Source organism: Lepisosteus platostomus, chromosome 20, assembly GCF_059453375.1.
Source record: "Lepisosteus platostomus isolate fLepPlt1 chromosome 20, fLepPlt1.hap1, whole genome shotgun sequence".
NCBI classification, from domain to species: domain Eukaryota; kingdom Metazoa; phylum Chordata; class Actinopteri; order Semionotiformes; family Lepisosteidae; genus Lepisosteus; species Lepisosteus platostomus.
The window spans coordinates 514933-539122 of NC_142630.1; the positions used below are offsets into that span (position 1 = coordinate 514933).

Sequence of the window (24190 nt, forward strand, 5' to 3'; positions counted from 1 at the left end):
GAATTTGCAGTTCACATTTTTACTACCTGCGTGAAACAACCTGGCACATGTAAAAGTCATTTGCCCGGTCTCAAATTTTATCTAAATCTTTTTTTTAATTTAGTAGCATCTGCAAACAAATGCCTACTGCATTAAGAATTGTTTATGAAAAGGTTTATCAAAAGCCTTCTAAAAATCAAAATATATCACATCATATATCCTACGTGTCTCAATTTCTATTGTTGTTTGTTCAGAGACCTGTAACAAAATGCTTAGGGAAGGTCTGCCTTTTCTCTGCTTAAATTCGTACAATTGTTTCTATTTCCTTACATTTAACAGAAGCCAGACTGAGTTGTCTATAATTATTTGGTTCAGTTTTCTCACCCCATTTTATGAATAGTACTGTAACTACGTTAGAGATTCTCCAGTCCCTGGGTACTTCCCCCATCTTATGCTGCTGGCAGAAAGACTTTGCAGCTCGTATACTGATCTAGCTTGGCACTGGATCTTCTGTCATACTAAATGCCCACCTACACGTCTTAGTGTGCCTTTCTTGCAGACATCTCATCTTCAATCAAAAGCACAGCATTTTCACAGCACAAACTAGTTAGTTACACAAAAGCCAGAACTGTTCTGTTTTGTTCTAGTTCAAGAGGGCATTGAAACATTTTATTTTTTATACATGCAAATATTTGTACATTTATGTAGATGCAAAAGGTCAGATGCTAAAAGAGACAAACAGATTGTGCTCCATGTACAAGAGTTCAAGTACTTGCTCAGTGTCAACAAAGTAAATGTTTCTTCTCTAGGAAAGACATTTTTAATTTACACATGGACAAATACAGTTTTATGCATTTTAAGTACATTTGTTATGACTGACTAATAAATCCAAAAATAAAATGTACACAATTACACAAGACGTAATAAAATACTTAAATTATCTTCTGACATTTTGTTTCGTCAGAGCTTATTAGTATCACCATTCATAAAATACTGGCTCCACTCTTATGTCTATCCATAAAAAGTAAAGTAAAAAAATAGATTTGTGTTCTGGTCTGTGCATTACATTATAATGAAATAGTGGTTGACTTGAGTGTACAGTACAGTATTTACAGCAGTCATGCACTTAACATTGGAAAGAAAATAATACACCTACTGTAAAAGCAATTTAAGAGGTATGAATTTAAGCACCACTGTACATTAACCACTCAAAGAAAGATAACTTTTAAGTTATGTAAGCATGTAATCAAAGATTTCTATTTACACACCCCAAGATTAACTATTATTTAAGTTTTTAATTGTTCAAAATTAACTCCCAATAATATTTCATTGTCACCCCAGAATCCTAGCATCTATTTGCCTCCTGAAAACTACTGGGGGATAAAGAGGAAAAAATGGAGCCTCAAAGTCACACAATTCTGGAAGAACAGACTGAGGTTTGTGGGTTTCTTGTCAAGCCATGACGTCAATCACTGTCTCCACAGCTAATCTCCAAGTCACACTCGATGCATTCAAATTTCCCTTTCCTCAGCTTAATTGCAGTGAAGATAAGCCCAATTGAAATAGAACCAAAAGTAGCATCAAAGTTACAGACTTCAAATTTATTTTGATGAAAGAATGTTAAATGAACTTTACTGCTGTATATTAAGAATTGTTCTTTTTTGTCATCTCGTCTTCGAACCACAGCAATGAAATAATTAAGTCTTAGATCTTTAGCAACATTTAAATAGAATTTGCTATGACTTTTTTTCTCTTAAATTCAGTACCCCTCCCAAAACATATCTCTGCCCACACAACATTCAGCACCCTTATAGTACCAGCACTTATGGGTACAGTTATGTGGCTGTTTTGAATACCAGCATGAGAGTGCAATATGTTTCCATGAGCAGCAGCAATTAGGGCTACAGTTGTAATCTGAGTCATGCCCAAAAACCAAGAGCAAGGGTAAAGGGAGTGTGCGGTCCTTCCGAATCTAAAGTTTCCAGGAGAAGAAAGCGGTGATGCAGCTGCTTTCTAACCTTGCATCACAAATTCCGCAACCTCATTTCCCTGGGAGCTTCGCGTTTTAATTTTCTAATCAAATTTTTAATCATTTCAGACTGGAACTGATCACAATATGTAAGCATTATCATGGATTGTATATTGTACATGACATGTAAAACTGTATGACAAGGTTTCATTCAAAACTGAAGAAGCTGGCAGTGGGAAGTACAGAAACAAGACTGGGCCACTACACATCTGAATATACAAAAGACAAAAGAAAAAATAGTGCAAAAAAGAAACAACTTAAACAAAGCAGGAAGGGATATGAGATGCTGCTTAGTAACAATGAGCGAACTTGCAATGAGAGCCCACACCTTCTAGTTTTGCTGTGTAGTAGCTGATTTAGAGATTCAGTCCACTGGCCTAATAACTTCCCCGCACTGTAAACATTTTTACAATGTTCAGGGAAAACAAAACTTTGAGAAGGAAAGGAATGAATTAATGATATTAAATGGTATATGTATTAAGCATTCTAAATGAGAACCATTCACAACCATGTTTCTATGAAGTGTACTGTAAATGTTTAAAAAACATTTTTTCATAATACCAATGTTACCCACAGTGCTTTGCAAAATAATTCAGACCCTTCTAATGGTGTCTCACTTTGTGAAATTACAAAATGATGCAAATACATCATTTTAATTATTTCAAACTTACTGTATATTTTATATGTTAAAAGTTATTATTTTAGAGTTAACATTTAATTTATTATTAATGTCTTTAAAATGGACTATTATAAAAATATATTATTCAAAACCTGAATGTGTAAACTGAAGAATTCTTGGGGTAAGATCAGTTACAGTAAAGTTTGCGAAAGGCAATAAATAAATTTAAAAAAAAGCTGAACTGACCAATTTCCACTGCACAGTCAATTATTAAGAAATTTAAGGCTGATGGTATAGTGGCAGCCCTGCCAGGAAAGAGGACGCAAACGTAGCTGCCTAACCTTGGCTATGAGACAAGTGGTGCTGGAGGCAACCATAAATGCAAATGGAACAGTTGAAACTACAACTACAACACAGACTGGCATTTGAAGCATACCAAGTATCGACAATTTCCATTTGACATTGCCTGTGTGAGTGTGGCTGTGTGAGTGTGGGTTAAGAACAGTTACAAACTAAAAATTCACATTCCAGCATGACAATGATCCAAACAATACTTCCAAATTGACAAAGAACTGGTTAACCACACACAAAATAAATGTTCTGGGCTGGCCATTTCAATCTCCAGGCCTAAGTCCAACGGAATATCTGCAGTTCTAAATCAAGAAGGCAGTTCACAAATAGAAAACGAAGGGTCAGAAGGACCTACAATAATTTTGATTGGAGGAAGAGTAAACAAAGCCCCTCAGAAATACCACAGACCTCAAAGGAAACATCTTGTCAGAGTAATCCATGCCAGATGAGAATTTACAAAATACTAACTACAGTGGTGTGAATAAATGTGACATTTGTGTTTTCTGGACTTTCTGAAAAATGTGTTCTTAACATTGTGCAATGCTATTAGGTTTACAGTATAACTCATATTTTTAAATTTTACATATTATCCAACCTGTTAATCTTTCTGTTGTATGACATTTTCATTGTTCTTTTATCTGGGGTTTAAATACATTTGGCAGGGGTTGTATATAAAATAAAACTGATGCACAGTGAGATATATGCACTGTGTTGAAATGGTGAAACCCTCTCTCTTGGCCAGTTTGTCATTATAAATGGGATCTTGTTTTCATTTGATATATATTGTTAAACAAATTATTAAATAAAAACTAAAATTAAAATAAAGAAAAGTGCTGAATCAAAACAAGCAAGAAAAAAATATTGTACAGAAATTACAAAACTGACATGGAAAAAAAGACACATTATGCTGTAGTGACTGGCACAGCAAATAGTTACAAAAGACATTTCACAGCTTCATGTTTCAGAAAAACATTGGCAGCCTGGTGGTGTTCTGTTACAGTGTGAATGCAGGTCTTTCCTGAGCTGGTCTTCGTGATGGTGAAGATGCAGCCCCGAAATGATCATTCTGAGTGTGAAGAGTGCTCCTATGCCCTCGATTTCTCTCACATGGGTCACTGCAAATTCATTACATCCTGTTTAGCCTTTTGACTTTGACTTTTTGTTCCTGCCAATAAAACAAATGATTCCTTTTAAAAAATGAAACTACACAGATTCTAATAACAACCAAAAGAAAAAGTGTGTCAAACAGGGAGAAAAACATATTGTAACTCTCTGTGTGTCTTTAAGAAGAAAACAAATTGAAGGCCAAACTGTGGTAAAGACAGAGACATGACCCATGAACATGAGACATGAGACATTAGTTTGATTTTCTGTTTGATTTTCTTAACAGTGATTTAGGCTAAAAAAATAAACTCTAAAAAAATTAAGAAATCACTATGTTGTTCATATTTTTGGACACTTTCATTAATTGGCTTTACAGGTACTGTATCGTTCCATTTCATTTTCCATGGAGAGAAATCTATAAACAGGAACATACTGTATGAAAAAGTGACTTTGATGAAACAGTAAGGACAATCTCAGAACAAGAGTGTGAAATGTGCATCCTGAAAATCTCTGGTTTAAGCCCAAACTGTAGATCCTTTGAAGTCTTGTGGACAAAGTGGGCAGAGACCATGTGTGATGCGTTCTAGTTTTTTGTGTTGAGAAACGTATTCAGTATGTGAATGAAATCTCTGGTTGCTTTATTTCACATGTGGATTAAAGCTTTATTCTAGAATCGGAGTATTGGTAGAATACATTTTCTAAAAAATATAATGTAATGAAATGAATACACTGTGAAGAACTTCTTGATAAAAATGTTAATAAAAACTTTGAAATCTTTAAAATGTAAAGAATATTACTTAGTCTGTCTTACAATTCAGTTTGCAATACATGTACATCATTTCAGTTTTGTAATGTGAGTCTAATTTGTTGATTATATTTGTTTACTAATGTACTGTAGCTTCAGAACCCACAGAAAATGAACAGCACATTTTTGTCCTGGCCAAACCTCACGTCACACTTTGATGACATTTATTTTTTTTCAACCACAAGAAATAAAGAGGTACTGCAGCTTATTGTAATTAAAAAAACCTAAAGATGGTTTAAAGATTCTGCTCATTTTTCACATATTATACAAACGATTTAATATATAAAGTACATCCTAAAATTGTAATCAATCTTTTAAAAAATCAGGTCTGTTGGTTTAACACACTTCAAAGAATGAAAAATTCCAACTTAAAAAATAAATAAATTCAGGTTTTGATTTTAAGTCATTAGGTGCTTTCATGGTGTGTGATTCATTTTGCTTTTGCTCGATTCCATTGCTTAATCGCCTGTAAGAGTGATGAATTCAGGAACTTTAATCCACCAGTTAATTCTCAAGAAAATCAGGTAACACTGCTGAATTTATCTATGCCACTCCACATACGGTGACAGTGAAGATGAAAATAAACAAATGTCCTCCCGTCTTAATCAGCTAATGATCAGTTTCAGGAGTTTAAGAAGCTCAGAGCACAGGTTCTCTTGCTCATTAAGGCATAAACATACAGTATAGCAAACAGGTCCTCAACTTTCTTCTCCATTCTTTACTAGGCAACCTACTGTTAATCTTATATGTCTTACAGTAAATTTAGTCTAAGCTGCTTTAAAATAATACCTACATTGTTACAACCATTTCTTTGAAAAATAATATTCAAGTGAATTTTGCATGATTGCAAGTTAGAAAATCTCTGTAAATAAAATTAAGATACTGTATTGATTCACTGAGTATTATTAAGAAATTTCAACACTAAGGGTTACACAAGACATTTTAAAATGCACATGCTAATACACCTAGCTAAACTAATCTAACTCATTATTATGACTAAAAAAGAATATATTTTTAGATATTTGTCTGTTTCTGAGAAATACTGTAAGAACTGTTTGAAAAATAGAGAATTGTGGCTGCATAAAAGGACATTCACAAAATGCTGGGTTTTGAAAGAAAGTAATAAGCAGTACAAACCCCCCCAAAAATAAAAGAAAGGCTTCTGAGGAGCACTGCAAAACCATTTTTATGCCTTAGAAAAACAAGTACAACAGTTTACACCTCATAAACAGAGGCAGCTCTGCAAATACTGGAACTCATAAGTCAAGACCACCAACATCAGGTCATACATTGAACATTCAAGAAGAGTGATTAAGGTGCAGTATATAGCTTGAAAAAGAGCTTCCCTTTATTCCTGAGGGAAGTCCCAACAGGTAAGAATGTAAAAGTGCTTGCAAAGCTGCTGAGGGAAACTAACTGCTATATTAACCCATGCAGCATCTGTGCTTTGCAACTGGACTGAGGGCTCTGGAATCTAGAGCTGTCAATCTGTCAACTCTGATGTGCACTGTATTCATCATAAAGACACGAGCAAAAATATGTGTGGAAAATTTCTCATTTTAGACAGCGCAAACATCGTCATTCTTGTTTGTCAGTGAAGCACTTTTTTTGTTCACAAATGCTGAAATCAATGAAGGAGCAACCATTTAAATAAGCTGAAATCCCTGACCTTGGCATGCTAACAAACTCTGCTGGCAATTTCATGTCTTTGTCTCAGTAGCACTAGTCCAGGGCCAGAAAATATGTTCTTGAATAAATCTACTGGCAACTCCAAGAACAGTGTTTTAACAACTACTCATAACCTAATGTGTGACAATGCAGCAATGCACAATTTCTCAACCCCAATTAAATTCACAGTTTAGTTTTCAAATGCAAGTGTAAAAAAAGACAATATGTTATTTCTCCTTTTCACCACTCAAAAAGCAAGATACTGTAGGCATATATTTTTCCCTTCTACTTATTATTAAATATTCACAATAAGATTTCACTGAGGCCACCTAACCTCTATGAAACAAAATACACGAGTATTGTATGAAAAAAAAGAATACTACATTAAAACAAAACAATTAGCTTTTTTTAATATTGTTTCAGTAAAAGTTAATAGTATGTTTTTTTAAAACATTTAAGAAAACTCCACTCCTTTTATTGACAAATTTAGCAAACTAAAGATAGACAAGAATGATACCTATCAAGTTTGAATGTCAAACAGTTTTTAAAAAGCAGTGAGTCTGTGTCATAAGTTGCATTTTAACAATGAATAAAAGCTTTTTATTTCATTCATTAGCCTTGTACCCCCTTTTCACACATTTATCCTGTTGGTACAGTACCAACATTCTGCTTTTAATGTTTGGAATTCATTGATTAATGTTTGTATATAAAGGTTGCTTACAGTATATACTGTAAAAGGTTACTGCAATCTATGAGGTGCATATCTGATGCAAGTGAGAGCATAATGAAACAAAGTCATTTCAAACTAATAAAAATTAAATGGTATAAATTCTGTTAACAAAATGGCATTTGGGCAGTAACACCACTGCAAAACATTAAAACTATATTGTCACTGGAATGATATCGACCATGTTTGAAGTTAACTTGTCAAACAGTACTTTAACAGCAGTAGTTTGTGTAAGAGGCCACATATGCCAAGGAAGATGTGGGAGCGGAAAATATCACTGCAACATGCAAGGTGCAGATCAGCTTTGACTGTGTATGAAATCTGCAATATTCTGCTTTAACTGGTACAGCAGATGCCAAGACAGAGGCAAAATGGCAGGAGCACAACCATTTGAACACACATGTACAGTCCAGTATGCAGGAGAGACAGTGTGTAAAATGTTAATGGTATAACCCCACAGAGGTCTAGTTAGTGTTACAGGCCAACAGCACGGAAAAATAAACTGTGTTCTACCGGCATGCTCCTTTACAGAGCTAGCCAATTTTCAAAAATATAAATTTTACCAAAATGTGGGTTGTTAATGAAGTTGACACAAGAGAGATTCAATGGCTTACAGTACATTATCTCTGAACACCTGCTGAGTATGAAGTTGCTCAGTTGCCTAGTCTCTGAATACCAGCAGTTCCCTTACAATAACAGTAGGCTTCCACTCACTGCCTGGATGCCTGATTAAATTCAAAGAATCCCTGGAATAAGCAATAGACTTTCTGGTTGTCTTCCAGGTGTATTGCCCTTTAGTTTTGTTGGGCTGGGTTGCTTTAGTCTGTATTCCTACCTTCTATTCCAAGAAACAGCCAAACTGAAAAAAGTACTGTATTTGTTGCCATTGCTGAAGTACTTCGCGTAAATGAAACCAAGTCATATTCTTTAGATGTTTTGTTTTAAAAAATAGGAAGATCGGGACTCCTCCTATGATAAATGCCATTGCACTGCACACTAAACAGCTAGTGTCAGGTAATAATCATACTGTACCTCTACTGCACCAAAAAAAGCAAGGTTTAGGCCATCAAGGTGGAACCCATGAATGAATATGAAATGATATAATGATGACAATTCAACACAAAGAAACTTCAAAAAGCTTATTTTTTCCATTTATAATGCAAAAGTGAGTAGAGATTGCATTTCACCACTCTTTTCAAACAGAAAGCATTCTATGATGTTCAGGCATAATGCAAATTAAATTTAAGTAAAACCTTTGAAGGAAACTTCAGAAGGCATTTACTCTCAAATAAATAGTACGGAGATGATCTTTTGTCTGAGATCAGACAGTATGCACACAGATAGTCAAATAATGTCATGTACTTCAGTGACAGCAGGTACTGTATTATAGTCTGTGCATATAAAGAACTTGGCACATTCAGGAGAACATTCTGTACACCTCCCCTAATTAATCTGACACTGGAAGAACTAGAATAAAATAAATATAGTGGTTCAGGTGGTTACTGTAGCTGCGTCAGCATGTGTAGGCTGCAAAGGAACAAGTAATAGGTTCCATGCTGAAAAGAGAAGAGAGAAAATACGTTTCGATTACGTAAGGTATGGTTCAGAAAAGCACTCTAGTGTGGAGTTTCTGCGAACTAGGAGAGTGTCAGAGAGCGCAAAAGGGTTAATAGACCAGGGAAGACAGGACTGGCACCAACAAGATATAATAATACACTTGGCAGCCAATTCTGTGTCAAACCTTAATTCCCCCAGGGAGAGAAGGACACTGCCTAATCTGTATTCAGTCCTGACATTGTCCACATCTGATATGGAACATTAGCTACTAACTCTCTCTATAGACTAGTGTCCTTCAGTTTATATTACTTTATGTTAATAGAAAAAAATTACATACAACATCATTTGTCATTGTTACCGGGGATCCCTGCACCTGATTTCAATGCATTTATTTACTGCTGAGGGGAAGGTAGAGTCGGGGGGAGGTTTGAGATCTTTCCATGTTTATTGATCTTTGATCCACCCAACTCCCCAAACATTCTGTTCGGTTTTTGTTTCCCGTTCCTCGATGCCGGCTATGCTCTATACTTAGGCCAGAGCTCTTTTTATGATTGGAAAAAGGGAGCGCGTAGAAAATGTTAAAAACAGAGCCCTGCAAGTGAGACAAAGCTGCTGCTGTTGTTTTAATAGTAACATTTGTTTTGCATACTGTATTATCCTTTATTATACTTTGTTTTCCACTGTTTATTATGTTAGGATAATTTCTAATTTCATTTTTTTTTCTTTTTAATGAATATTATTTCCAAAACAGATACAGATTTCACAAGCATTCACTCCCTGGATCATTGCTTTCTTCCCTTCGGTATGTGTTATTGATGTTATGCTTAAGAGAGAAAGAATGACTTTTTATTTATACAAAGGTATTGACAAACCTACAAAATATCCAATTTCTGAATCAAAAAACATACTCAAAATACTCAAAACCAAGGGATGATCGTGAAAACAATGATGCAAAAAAGACTTACTGTATTTTTTCAATTTCCCTCACAATAAAACAATATGGGAATTTGGTAAATGGAATTCCTGCATATTTCAGTGCATCAGTTTTACTTTAATTAATTAATAATTGCTTACACTTATATAGCGCTTTTCTGGACACTCCACTCAAAGCGCTTTACAGGTAATGGGGACTCCCCTCCACCACCACCAATGTGAAGCATCCACCTGGATGATGCGACGGCAGCCATAGTGCGCCAGAACGCTCACCACACATCAGCTATCAGTGGGGAGGAGAGCAGAGTAATGTAGCCAATTCATAGAAGGGGATTATTAGGAGGCCATGATTGGTAAGGGCCAATTGGAAATTTGGCCAGGACACCGGGGTTACACCCCTACTCTTTGCGAGAAGCGCCCTGGGATTTTTAATGACCACAGAGAGTCAGGACCTCGGTTTTACGTCTCATCCGAAGGACGGCGCCTGTTTACAGTATAGTGTCCCCATCACTATACTGGGGCATTAGGACCCACATGGACTGCAGGGTGAGCGCCCCCTGCTGGCCCCACTAACACCTCTTCCAGCAGCAACCTTAGTTTTTCCCAGGAGGTCTCCCATCCAGGTACTGACCAGGCTCACACCTGCTTAGCTTCAGTGGGTTGCCAGTTGTGAATTGCAGGGTGATATTCTTACAAACCCGAAATTAATAGAAATCATTGGCCAAATGTCTTGATACACACACTGTCTGAAGTGTGACAAACTAAAACACTTTTCAAACCCTATATACACTACTGTACATGAAATTGAAATAATTAATTTTGTTCCCTTTAAAAAATAATATAACAATGTGTCACAACCTACTGTTATAGACTCAAATATGTTTAGCTGAGTGAAGATCTAAAGATGAAAACTATTTCCTGATGAACTAATAATGATGAAAAACTTTACTTTTAAAGTCCAACATTTAACATACTCATATCATATTTGTAAACACTGAATCATCCACGACAGTACAGAATTCTCACCATGAGTTTTGAAATCCCACCATCTCGATGCTTACTAACCACCAGCAGACCCCCTGATTAGTCATCATCTTTTCATCTCCAGTGAGCAACATCTAGAAGCGTCAGCCCTATAAGGGACAAATTTGAGGTGCAACTCTGTTATGACTCCATCGGCAAGAAAGTGTGAACCCAAACAGGGTACAACTTTCGTCAACAGGAAAGACTCACATCCTGAGGCTCCAGTTTTAATGTCAGATGTGGCTGAAATAACTGTTGCTCTGTTTACCATTATGTTTCCTAACACTAAAACAAAACTGTTCAGTTCAGTCAAAAACTGAAAACCGAGCTCCTTTATGATAAATATATCTCCATTATTGATCTTAAAATAGAAAATGTCTAACACTTCAACAAATCTGTGGTGCTTAGGATATAGGGAAGAGTTCAGCTTTTAAGATGTAAAGCAAATCTAAAAGATCAAGACAAAGAGAGAGAAATTAGTTCCTCTTTTCTGTGTTTTTTTTTCTGAGAAAGCTAAATATTAGTTTACTAATAATAAGACTCCTATTACAAGCTGAGTTTTTTGACAAGAGCAGACAAACATATATTATATAAACATATGCAATAACAGAAACAGCATATTTAAAAATAAAACTTATGTATTAAGTAATTTTAGGTTTTTGCAGAATTTTGATTAATAGATCATTTATGACAGACCAATTCACCTCGGTAGTGAGAGAATTGACAGGGCACAGATAAATGATAGTTCTTAACCTGTTGAATGTTGAAAGTCTCATGAAAATCAAGAAAGACAAATACAGAAAGGACCAGTGTGCTTTGCTGATGAGAGTGATGGTGCCACCTGGACTAAGCTAACATACTATCATTTGCTGTTTGTAACAGAGACAGGCAATCCTGGTCCCGATGGGTTATGCAGATTTCCTAGATATTTTCTAAGCATCAGCAAGTGTATAGCTGGGATAACGTGTTAATTGTTTCCATAAGTGGCCCATTATGAGGCGTTTTCGGTTATTAAGAGCTGAGTTAGAATAAAAACCTGCAAACACACAAGCACTCCAACATTAGAATTGCTTGTCCCTGGTCTTTGGTGTTCACCACCAGTTTCTACAGTAAATACAATCCTTCAGTGATGAACCAGGAATTACAAGTCAAAACTCCTTGTCAGTACCAGATGGGTGGACCAAGTGTGATGGTCCTGACAGGAGTGTCTAAGACACTGCTTCAGATATTCAGTTGTAGTGATGGATGGCAACATGGCAGCATTGTCCTACGTTGATTTAGTCCTAGGAGGTCACTTCCTACCTTTCTAGAGGGCTCACACTTAACACAGCGATACTCCAGATAAACAATGTGCATCTTCATGCTGTTTGTTTATAGTGGAAGTACACTTGCCAGACTTCAGCTCCATTGAACATTTCTCAGATAAGCTGAGAAAACATGTGCATCCTAGAGCTCAGTCACTAGTGAAAAAGCACATGCTTGTCAAGGCAAGAGGAATGGGACACATTCACAAGATGGCATCTAACAGCATTCTGTGTTGGCCACACACATTTCTATCCTCTGGCTTTCACTTTAGATCTCCTGGTGATTGGAAATGTTAATTAGTTTAGGAAACTTGCTTATCTCATCACTGTTCAAGAAAATGTCAGTGCACTGGCTGCAAGACGTTTATTTCACTTTTTTAACTGTGTCATTTTCCTGGTTATAAAATTGTAAACTTGTTGCAGATACAATAAACTTATTTTGATGTTCTGCATGTAGCGGTTACAGAACATATTGTACGTTTTTTATGAAATATTCAGCTTTATAAAAGCAAACAGCAAAAACAAGATGAAAAGATCCATATTATGAGTCTTGTAATATTGGTTTGTGAACCTTTTAAATAATGATACCAGATCCTGGATGGCACAGTGGCACAGTGATTAGCATTCCTGCCTTGCAGTGCTGGGGCTCTGGGTTCCATCTGGTTAGGTTTTGTATGTTCTCACCATATTTGCAAAGACAATCTGGAACAGTAGGTTAATTAGCTGGTTATTTCAACTAATTTTGCATTAGTGCCAGCAGCCACATCACTCTGCAACTCACAAGTGGCAACCCACTGAAGCTAAGCAGGTGTGAGCCTGGTCAGTACCTGGATGGGAGACCTCCTGGGAAAAACTAAGGTTGCTGCTGGAAGAGGTGTTAGTGGGGCCAGCAGGGGGTGCTCACCCTGCGGTCCATGTGGGTCCTAATGCCCCAATATAGTGACGGGGACACTATACTGTAAACAGGCGCCGTCCTTCGGATGAGACGTAAAACCGAGGTCCTGACTCTCTGTGGTCATTAAAAATCCCAGGGTGTTTCTCGAAAAGAGTAGGGGTGTAACCCCGGCGTCCTGGCCAAATTTCCCATTGGCCCTTACCAATCATGGCCTCCTAATAATCCCCATCTATGAATTGGCTACATTACTCTGCTCTCCTCCCCACTGATAGCTGATGTGTGGTGAGCGTTCTGGCGCACTATGGCTGCCGTCGCATCATCCAGGTGGGTGCTGCACATTGGTGGTGGTGGAGGGGAGTCCCCATTACCTGTAAAGCGCTTTGAGTGGAGTGTCCAGAAAAGCGCTATATAAGTGTAAGCTATTATTATTATTATTATTATTATTAATTAAATGTAAGTAACTTTAGCAGCATTATAGATTAAAACAGTGATAATCTGACTTTTATTCATGCCTTTCACATCAGCTTTATGTAGTTTACTATGCATGTAGTTCAATATGCACTGCATCAAGCTTATAACAATCAAGCAATATCATTTAAGAATGTGTTTTTGACTGAATGTTGCTGACTTAATTGAGGACTGGGTTGCTGTATTGTGAGAGATCTGAATCATTCATTAGAAGAACAAATTTGAGTCTGTTTGAGGGCAAGATCAATAGCAGTATCAGATTTTCAGTAGGTATGTTACAAGGCTTAAATGTGTTGAAAGTAGTTTTAACATCCATTTTCCTACACCTAATTAGCTTCAGTATTTTTTCCACTGTCTCTGTTTCCTTGAAGGTTTTGTTTTACAATGTTGACATTAGCTTCTTTTCCTTCATAATTCCTCTATATTGTTTTATTGGGTTTCAGTGGCCTTTTAATGCTACTTAGCAAGCAATTGTGTGTTTAAAAAATATTTGTTTAGATACTAAACAAAATAACTGTCAAAAATACCATTATTAGTATCCATGTGACTGTGAGTTATTTTCAGATTTTTTCAAACTAAGGTGTACAGGTAACTTCAAAACAATGTATATACCTTTTGTGCATATAAAATAATAGACCCCCCCACAATAATGTTTGCTGTCAGTTTTGTTACATTCTGCATCGATTGCTCTTTGACCAAACAGCTCTCAGCAAGCAGTCACAAAACCTTCAGCCCTCCCAAACATCAGTTTAATTAAACCCCAGTAAATGTAGAGAAAAAGTATTATGGTCCAGAAGCTTCAGAGAATTAACAAGTTGACACATCTTTTGGTAATCTGTGAAAGATACTTTGGAATCAAGCCTTTTTGAAACTCCAGTCTGCCCTTGATGGCCCTGCACCATCTGGATTAATCATGCAATGTCTTTCAGTGCCTCTAGCATTTTACTCAACAGTTACAAACAGAATGAACTGATCTTCTTGTCATTAGATTTTTTTTTCTTCAGAAAATATTTATTTTTGTCTGTAGATTTCTGTACTTTGATAAATGGATACCTGAACGAATTTCAAGATTTCAAGATAATGCAGTATTTTCGAGATCTGTCTGGGGGAATCACTTTACCTGGGTCGTGGTACGGCAGCCAAACATTAGAACTCCTGCCACTGATTCCCATAATTTCCCTCCACAATTTCCTTGGCGTGTTTTCATTTCTGGGTGAGAGAGCTGAAAAAAACTGAATTCCATCTCTTTGCTTCCTCTTCAAGCATAAAGAAAATGAACAAGCTTGATTTTTTTACTCTGCTATCACACAACCTGGAGGTTTATATGACCAAATTAGTGCACATTGATCAGACAGGCTTTAGTAAAGAGTGTCTGGACTCTGATAACATTCACTCTTCTCTGTTTTATACAGAAGACTACAAAATTCTTCTCCATACTGTATATTGCATCTAAGATAGATTTTCAAAGGTTAACATGCCAACATTTACATGTGTTAAGTGACATACTCATGACTCATTTACTTTTTTCTGTGTTCTTATACATCTTCACCTACATTTGTTCCATGTCACATTCTGTACAATTAGCAGCGAGCTAATGAATATATCATTGCTATGTTTTTATACAGTACATTGAATTTAACTGTGCATCTTAATTGCTGGCAGGCTGTTTCATGCCATTCCATTCCAGTGTTCTTTACAATTTCAAATGTCACTATACGTTGCTTCATGTCAGTCAAGCAATGTCAGCACATGGGCAGAATGAAAAAATCTCATCCAGGCAGCCGTAGGCTCTTTCACCACCCATCAGCTGCACACATGAACAGAGAGGAGGGACATATCATAAATTCAGCATAGTGTTGTAAAATCCAAATGGAACTTGCCTCCCCACTGACTATTTTACTCATCCTTTTAAATGACAATAATAATTAACGGCATTAAAGCTTATACTTCAGAGCCTCTTAAACAGCAGCAATTTACACATTTTATGGCTGTATGAAAGGTTAGCCTATTGCTATATCTGCATACAGTACAGTGCTTGCCAGTATTACGACTTCCAAACTTGGGATTTGTAAATCTCGATGATCTGGTGCTGTTATCTGTTTAATAAAAAGCCCACAGCAAAATTCTAAAAAAAAAATGTCTAAAGGCGAGATTTTAGTGCTTGAAGCCTCACATATAGACCGGTATGGTCATATTTAAGAAAACTTAGAGAAATTACTGATCTACCACTTACACCTTAATATGCTGCACCTGTTATCACTCTGTCACCGTTTTTGCAGTTAATCTGAAATTCTAATAAAGACACAGTTCTTTGCTTTAAGGTGCTCTATCATATGTTAATTTCTGCTAAGGTCTTTCCAACAATATAGTTAATCACATATGTTCTACAAAATAAGAAGTGGGTCTGTTGGACAAGTTATAATGAGGGGACATTGTCACTTCATCTTTTAGGAAACACCTTGATATAGTCATCACAAATGAATTACCTAGTATTCTCTGTTCTTTTAAAACATGTAAGCTTTCAAAGCTTCATGAACAAACAAAATCACACAAATATTACTACCAACAAACACAGTTACCAGCTCGTTGCACAGGGTACTGTACAGCTTTCCAATTGGATCCACATTTTGTTATTGACTATTCACATTTCATTTAATATTATATATACTGTAACCACAATCATCATGTGTGACAAATCTCCCCTTAAGGTTGAAGTCCTTATTTAGCACTAAGCAAACAATTTAGAGTAAGTGTGAGATTGGTGGGGCTGTAATGTTTTTATAGCCTCTAAGCTAAAAGGAGACTTAGGCTAATAATGCAATTTAAAAACAATAACATTTGTAAGTAAAACAAACACTTAGCTCATGGTAAGTTTGAAAATGACAGCAAGATAACCACAGGACTGCTAAGCAGCTTTTATGTGAAGAAGAAGCTGTTTAACTGTAAAGTCATTAGCATTCCAATCGGCACCTCCAGCATGGCTAGAAATATAATTATTAATAAGACAAAATGCCTTTGTCCTGTTGAAGAAACAGCCAATATATTTGATACACTGACATCCTTAATGATGAGCATGAAAAAGGCCAAATACCCTTCACAATCTAACTTATGGTCTCAGACATTTAATTGCCAAGACGCAAACTTTACACAAGGGACAGAGTGTGAAATGTATACTAGCTGTTGACTAGACGGGAGAATGAGGGGTAGCAGACTGGATTTTAGTGGCTGAAGTGGCCTTGTATGAAGCAGAGATTCAGCAGTTTTATTATTCAGCTATTGTAGTTCCTCATATGTGCTCTGAATAGTTCTAAATACTGTAGGTGCTCCAAATTCAAAAGGGGGGAGTAGTATGGCAGGTGTCTTTCCCTTGCAAGCTGTGCACGCTTATGTATCAAGCAGCTTCACATCCCACCTCCTGGCTCAACCTTTTTAGACAGTTTTGCTTTCACTACAATGGCTCCGTGGGCAGAGGATGCTATCTGCATAACATCCTCATTTCATAGCTGGCCCACTCACTCACTTCTCTGTGGGACTGTGCACAAGTTACTTCAGCAACGGTCCACAAACCCACAATGTCTTTGTTTTGAGAGCACATACTGTACACATGTACGCAGGCACATCTTCCACTATCACAGAGCCCGGAGTTTCAAAAGACAGAGGGGTAGACCTGCAAACACAAAACTTGGCACTTTGAGTACAAGAATAGCAATAAGTGATTGTGAATTATCGTAAACTTTTTTTATACAAAAAAAACTCATAACCAGACATGTTTCTGTGCATTTAAAAATAAAATTATTTCATAATTAAGTTTTAAGTTGCAGGTAACTTTACATGTCTCCTTTTTCTGCATGATCCTCAACTAAACGTGTGCAGATGTTGTGAACTAAGACACAGTTACAGATGCCTCAACTCTTTGGATTTAAGAATACACATTTTGCTTTGTTTCTTTTGGAAAACCTAACAAAATGGTGGGTACTATTGCTAAATGACAAGTTAATCTATACTCTTCTTTTTTTCAACAATTACTCAGAAAGCAAGTTCATAAGAACAAACACACATTCAGCCTATTAATTTCAGTAAGCCAATTAGGAGTTTTGAAACCTATTAGCCGGAGAACAGGAAAGTGTGGGTCGATGCGAGCACTTTCTAGACCTATGAATCACCAATCTTCTTCAGATTCCGATTCACTTGTGTAGGAGCTTTCTCAACTAATGGTTCTTTAGGATTGAGATAATTTATGTGACTAATTTCTTTTTTATTCAGACTATTGTGACAGGATCCCAGTAGGGTTCAAGCGTCAATAAGTACGTTTATTTAAGACCAGCATTGTCCTGTATACACGATACAGAATTTTCTTCTTTAGAGGCTTGTATAAAAACGACAGAGCCCAAACCAAATGACATTACAAACTTAAGTCAGTCATTCTATGAGTGCCATTTCATATTTTAACTTCCATATTAAAGTTTGTGGTGAATTTGTTTAAACTTTGTTTAATCAGGTACATGAAATTATAATCAACATTTTCTTCTTGACGGACAATTTACCCATAATATTAAAAAAGCTCAGTGGAAACTACAGTACAGTAAGTATGTAACTAAACAGTGAAACATGATGGCCAAGAGTTTTAGCCTGATACAATATACAGATCATGGACAGTCCTAAAATTTTAACATTAACATAGACATAGACATGCAGAAAGAATTTTAAGCATTTCAGATTTACTATTCTATTTACAGTACAAATTCTTTATCTTGTCAGTAAAACAGAACAGATCTTGTGAAAGACAGTCTGTTTATGCACAATCTTTTGACAGAGAGAAGGCCAAAGTGCATGTGGAGGAAAATAAAAATATATTTTCTTAATATTAATAAATACTGTATACTGTGTTTAACTATAATATTATAATAAAATAGTTACATACTGTATATATAACTTATACAGATGCAAAATTACGAGACAATGCATGAAATCCCAATTTGCATGATTAATGATCCTCCAATCATTTACATGAATGGTTTTCCACAATCGAGGGAAAAAAAATAATAAAATAAATATTTTTTTATAGGTTATTCTGTGCGCTGCTAAGTCTCTTTCATATCCTTTCATAAACTAGATCTATACAGCTTTACTGTGCAGTAACAAAAAAAATAAGTGTTATTTAATATGAATTGATTCAGATTTCTTTTCCATTCACATCTATAGAAATTTTGCTGAGTAGTTATTTTTTCTCAATTTAAATAGCACTGGTGTTCTGATTGAAGTCCAAAATAGTAGGTTACTTGATCATGTGCATACCATTCAAGCATGTGTTAAAGTAATCTAAGCGTATTTTCCTGCTTAAATATATACATTTGATTAGGATTTTAAAATATTATTATACCATTGTCACAAGGCAACTGAGCTGTGTTTAAAGAATTATTGGATACATACACCACAAATCCAAATATAGTCTAGCATATAATAAATCATTATTGCTCAGCTCAGTGGCAAATGTATGCATGTAATGTTCAAGGGTCTTTTGGGAACATTTATATTAATGTGAATATTATAGTCCTGGCATTCAGATTTTTAGCATTACACTAAATGCTGCATATGGAGTTCCAAACATTAAAAGAAAGCACTTGATGTTCATCAGTATTTGTGTACTGTACTGTATATCTATTAGAAGAGACACCATTTGGTTAGGGTATTTGTCATGAGCATGCAGCTGTAATTGCTTATAGGTATGAATCTTAATTAGGACTTGTCCAATCACAATACTACAAGAGATGGTAGACTCTTATGACTTCAGATTTTTGTACTTAGAAAATCAAAGTTAGTAGCCACAGACAGCTTACTGCACAGGGTTCACACACTTATACTGCACAGCATCCTACTTGACCTTCTTCATTACTTATTACTTATTTCTAAATGTAATCATTTATTAAAAAAGCACTTGTCATTTAGCTTAAAACTGCGTGTGCTTCACTTTGATTTCAGATTTCACTGAAATCTGACTTTCAAGTCCTGCTATCAAAATCAAACCCTCCCACAAAGGACTTAATTTCACCTTCTGCTAATATTTAATTCCGCTGGATTACAAAGTGTTTCTATCTCCTCAATCTCCCAAATCTTTTGAAATGTAAGACATATGATACATAACTAACACTTTTTCCAACCTACAGATTTGGTTGAGATAACTCTCAACAATGTGGATGCCTGATGGTGTGAAATGGAACATCATGAGATATATGATGGGAGAAAAATGTAAAACTTTAAAATTACATTGTGATACGAACCTGAAATAAAATTTCAAGGCAAATGTGTAAAATAGGTATGAACAGAAGTACTGTACTCAAAGTTTAAAGATACAGAAATATAAGAGACAATAAGATATACAGGTAAGTGAATGACAATGTACTGTAAATCATCACAGTAATAACTGCCATTCAGCAGTCAGAGAAAAAAAGTGCATTATATAATATACTTGAATTAGGTACTTGGGTAGCTCAAATGACTTCTGTGGTAAGATATAATCTGCCACTAAGTAAAACAGTAAATAGGAATCATATACTGTACAATTCTAATCTTAATACTGTACTTTTAATTTGGGAAGTGACAGTTTAAGTCACATGTAACTCCTTTTTTCTCCACAACCAGCCTGTTTACCATGTGTTTATGGTTCAGGGCCACGGTAAACAACCTGTACTTAATAATTAAACATAAAAGGAGCCCATTTAAAATCAACATACATACATGATCTACAATGGGGAATAAAGGCTTTCAAGAACCTCAATCAAAAGCTTCTTTCTAGACAAGAAACACTCTGAGGTTAGAAGCTGTTTGTCTGCCACAAGTCACCCAAGTCACACAAGTCTGCCTACTGGAGCCAAGTGGGAACAAAGACCACAAGGGAGTCGATGCGAAAGCTTCCCATGTCACACAGACATAAAACACATCAGAAACACCCACTTTTTACCAGGTCTTCGACCAGTTAACTTGCTCATGACCCGTCACAGCACCTGCGGTGCAGACACTGGAGAGTAGTTAATCGACACTGAACAATAATTAAATACCTGATGAAAATCTAGACGGATAATATTGTTGCTGAAGGAAATAGAGTAAAGGTAAGGTCAGTTAAGTGTTATAAAAAAAACAACATTTTTAACCTACAAAAAAAAAGTATTGTTCATGTGTGATCTTCAAGATTGGATATGTGCGCAAAAGAAGCCACTGCATAATGTATATTAATGACACTTAACACATACTTTTGACCTTTGTGTTCAAACACTTCTACTTCCTTAGAGTGATCACTGCTCAACAGTATGGAAAGTCTGAAATACTCATTTACGGGATTTTTTTTGTAATTTCCTGTGCATTGTACGGATACCAATGATGAATCGAAATACACTGAATTACCTAAGTAGAAAGTAACAGTGTTTGACTTGTTTTAACCATGACAATGACAATTTAAAGTCAAGGTTCTCAAAAAGAAATATTGACATTTCCCAAACAGAAACAGTTGAATGCTGACATTTCTGACAGTGGTTTATAGAAAAAAATAGAGCTAAGAAAGTAATTAAGACGGAATTATTCTATTCAGCCTACAATTCAAATGGCTTTTGCATTTGTGCAACTTCTTATCATTAAAAAACTATGCTAATTAGACTGGGAGAAGATGTTCCATATGATTAAGGAAAAAAAAGACTCAAGGCACTTACACATCTGCAGGCAAAACCCATATCTGACAGATGAGATTAGTCTTAATGATAGTATGAAGTCCTATGTTCCCTTTTTATTTTGAATTCTTATGAAAAATAATCTAGGTGAGTGAGAGAGTCATTTACGTTCATCACTTTCCATTTACTTTTCCTTTTGATTTCCTTCAGGCTACCACTTAAAAGTGAAGTTGTGAGACTAGTAGTAGTTTGTCACACAATATACGTTTTTCAAATAAATGACTGAAATGTATGACATATAAAGATGAGGTGGGTTAAACAAAATAGTTCTTTATATTTTTCTCTAGAGTAAGAGCTCTGGGGTAACGTTTCTCATAAAGGAAAGGTAAGATGGAAATGGATACATTTAGTCTTGTTTCAGGGGCTGCTTTGTAACCCCAAAATAAACAACGCTTTCAACTGGTGAAACCCCAAGATTGCTTTTAGGGTTTAGGTTTAGAGCTTTACAGTTTGAGAAGAAAAGGGAACAAAATAATGGCCTAACAGTTCAACTTTTTAAATCAGATTTTATACATTTTGATTTTCAGTATTATATGTTGAATATGTTGTTGTAAACCAGCAGACTTAACTACACTTTCAACCGATCAAACCCACATACTGCACACAGGAAGAACTGGCAAACAGAAGGTGTCACAAGCTGGATTTGAACCAAAGCTGTGCTAAAATTTTGTTTTTTTAGAGAAAGCAAAAACATGTTTACACAGAAAGCAGATTATGGACTTGTCTTTACAGAGTCAATTAAGCAGCACATTGGCTCATTAATGCAATTCTGAGAGATCAACTTCAAACAGAACTCAAACAGGATTGGTACAGTAGTTCACAACCTAATCAGAGAACAGAGAAGCAGAATGGGACAGAATAGATATGGAATTAGTGAATAATGGATAGTAACAGTTTAAAGAGATTCTTCCTGAAGCACAGAATAGATTTATCCTATGGAAATAAGTAAATCAAAGGCTATAAATCAGAGGCCCATTTGGTTTAGTAAACTAGTTAAGACAAATTTAAGGAGAAATAAAGCACTTTGTACAATTATTTGAAAAAAAGAACAGGATCTACTGTACTTAATATCATGAATTTCAAATAATATCATGAATTGCAGGCACAGGTAAAAAAGAAATTAGAAAAACATCAAGGAAATAGGAATATTGCAATGGAGACTAAAATTAATAATGAAATCAACAAAATACTTTTGATTTTATGTTCAATTTTAAATAGTCAGCAAAGAAAAACTGTCATTTGTGAGGCACCACAGTGATCTATATTTAGTTCATATTTATTTACTTCCATATTTTTAGCTATTATCTAGTTTTTGGTATTCAGAAAACTAGTGAAGTTTGCAAACAAAACCAAAATATTAGGGTTATCAAAATAATTAAAGAGTGGGCAAACGGTTAGATGATGAGAACAAAACATTAAAATTCCCCTGCTTATGATGCTACAACATTTTTTTCAAGTGCAGATGACTGCAAAATCACACTGGGCCATCTCTTCCACAGTCTGTTGTATCTCCTACAGTGCATAGGTACAGTAGTGCGCAATGCGAACCAGCCAATAGCAATTGTCAACCTCTCAACTTCTGTACAATAAAATGGGTTTCTGTTAAAATGATTGTTAAAGAAATGTTAAAAAATGTTTGATGGGCTAGGACAAACTGTTTTGAAAATGTGACAAGTTTTTTTTTAATTCATAATACATTTTAATATAATAGAAAAGGCTGTTTAGGAATACAAATAAAAAAGGAATTCAAATAATTGTTCAGTAGATTACAATTTGTGAATTGGTTGTGAATATGCATATGTTTCATTCAGTAATGTCAAATACTGTAGTATTGTACACCTCATACTATACAGTCCCTACAATATCCCATTGCCTCTAACCAGAGAAAATTCCCCACATTTAGTCACACAGGCTAAGTTAACATTCTTACAGTCCCTGCCCCCCCTATTTCCATGGAGAAAAACCCCATATAAGTCATTTTGCTATAAGAAACCTTTTACCAGTACCTAACTGTATAGCTGGGACCCCCGTAGCACAGACTGCTCTAGGTGTCTGAGTACAAAATGCCTTTAAGAGCATTGCTGTTTCTCCATTCAACAAGAAAGGTGAAGCCTAAACTCAGGGTTCCAGCTGACTCTGATCACAACTATTTTATTTCATCTTGAGTACCACTAAGCCTTACGACAAGATAGCAAACTGAGAGCCCTCCAAGAGCAGTATAAAACTGAATAATAAATGTCTCACTCCAAAACAAATATGTTTATTTTGTCCTTAGCTTGCTCTCTCTTTCTCCTTCTGACTCTCATCCTGACAAAAGTCGCTGGCCAAGAGATGACCTTTGATTAAATGTTGACAAAAACGGGGCAGCTATGCGGGATAAAAAGAAAAACATCCTAACCATCCTCTGTCTCCTCAAAAACGGAGACGCCATAATCAAGTGCCAAAGCAATTTACTCCCCTACAATAAAACATGGACTCCTAGGTTTACAAAAATAATGGTTGAACCCAAGATAGCCTCAGGGGAGTACATTTCCACCCCCTCATTCTTGAAATGACTTTATTTAACCAACTGCACATGGATACTTTCAGAAACACTGAAAAACTAAAAAAGTTACAAAAATGCAATGAAAGTATGTTTTAGGTTATCTGCTTCTGGGCTTATTTTTCAGCTTCAGAGAGATTAACGCCATTTGAAAAAGTCAACTGATATTTTTGCATATCACAGAAACAGCTCATACAACTTCTCATCACCTAATTTCTACCCAACTAATGAACTGCTTTAAAAAAAAGTAAATGAATGTGGGGGTAAGATTGAATAATGATAATTAAAAGCAGCAAAGGTCAAACTTTCATTACATCAATTACTCACATTCTAATACAGATTATTAATAGTATGCATTATAGCTTCCTCTTATACAGAACACTTCATGTGACTAACCTAGGGTCTTCACAATGAAATATAATTAACTATACAGTAAAACTAATAATAATAAACTTCTGTGATTATTTG

At 35.6% G+C, this 24190-nt stretch overlaps 1 protein-coding gene and 1 long non-coding RNA gene across 3 annotated transcripts in view; both read right to left on the reverse strand.

The window, feature by feature from the left end:
- wwox (WW domain containing oxidoreductase) overlaps positions 1 to 24190 on the reverse strand; it is a 379609-nt gene that overhangs the window by 112739 nt on the left and 242680 nt on the right. The gene's annotated exons all lie outside the window — the stretch shown is intronic.
- On the reverse strand, positions 611 to 11052 carry LOC148644184 (uncharacterized). Its single transcript, XR_015928729.1, has 2 exons — positions 10799 to 11052; positions 611 to 4143 (listed from the first exon to the last, which is right to left on the reverse strand). It is a non-coding gene; the product is annotated as an uncharacterized LOC148644184 (long non-coding RNA).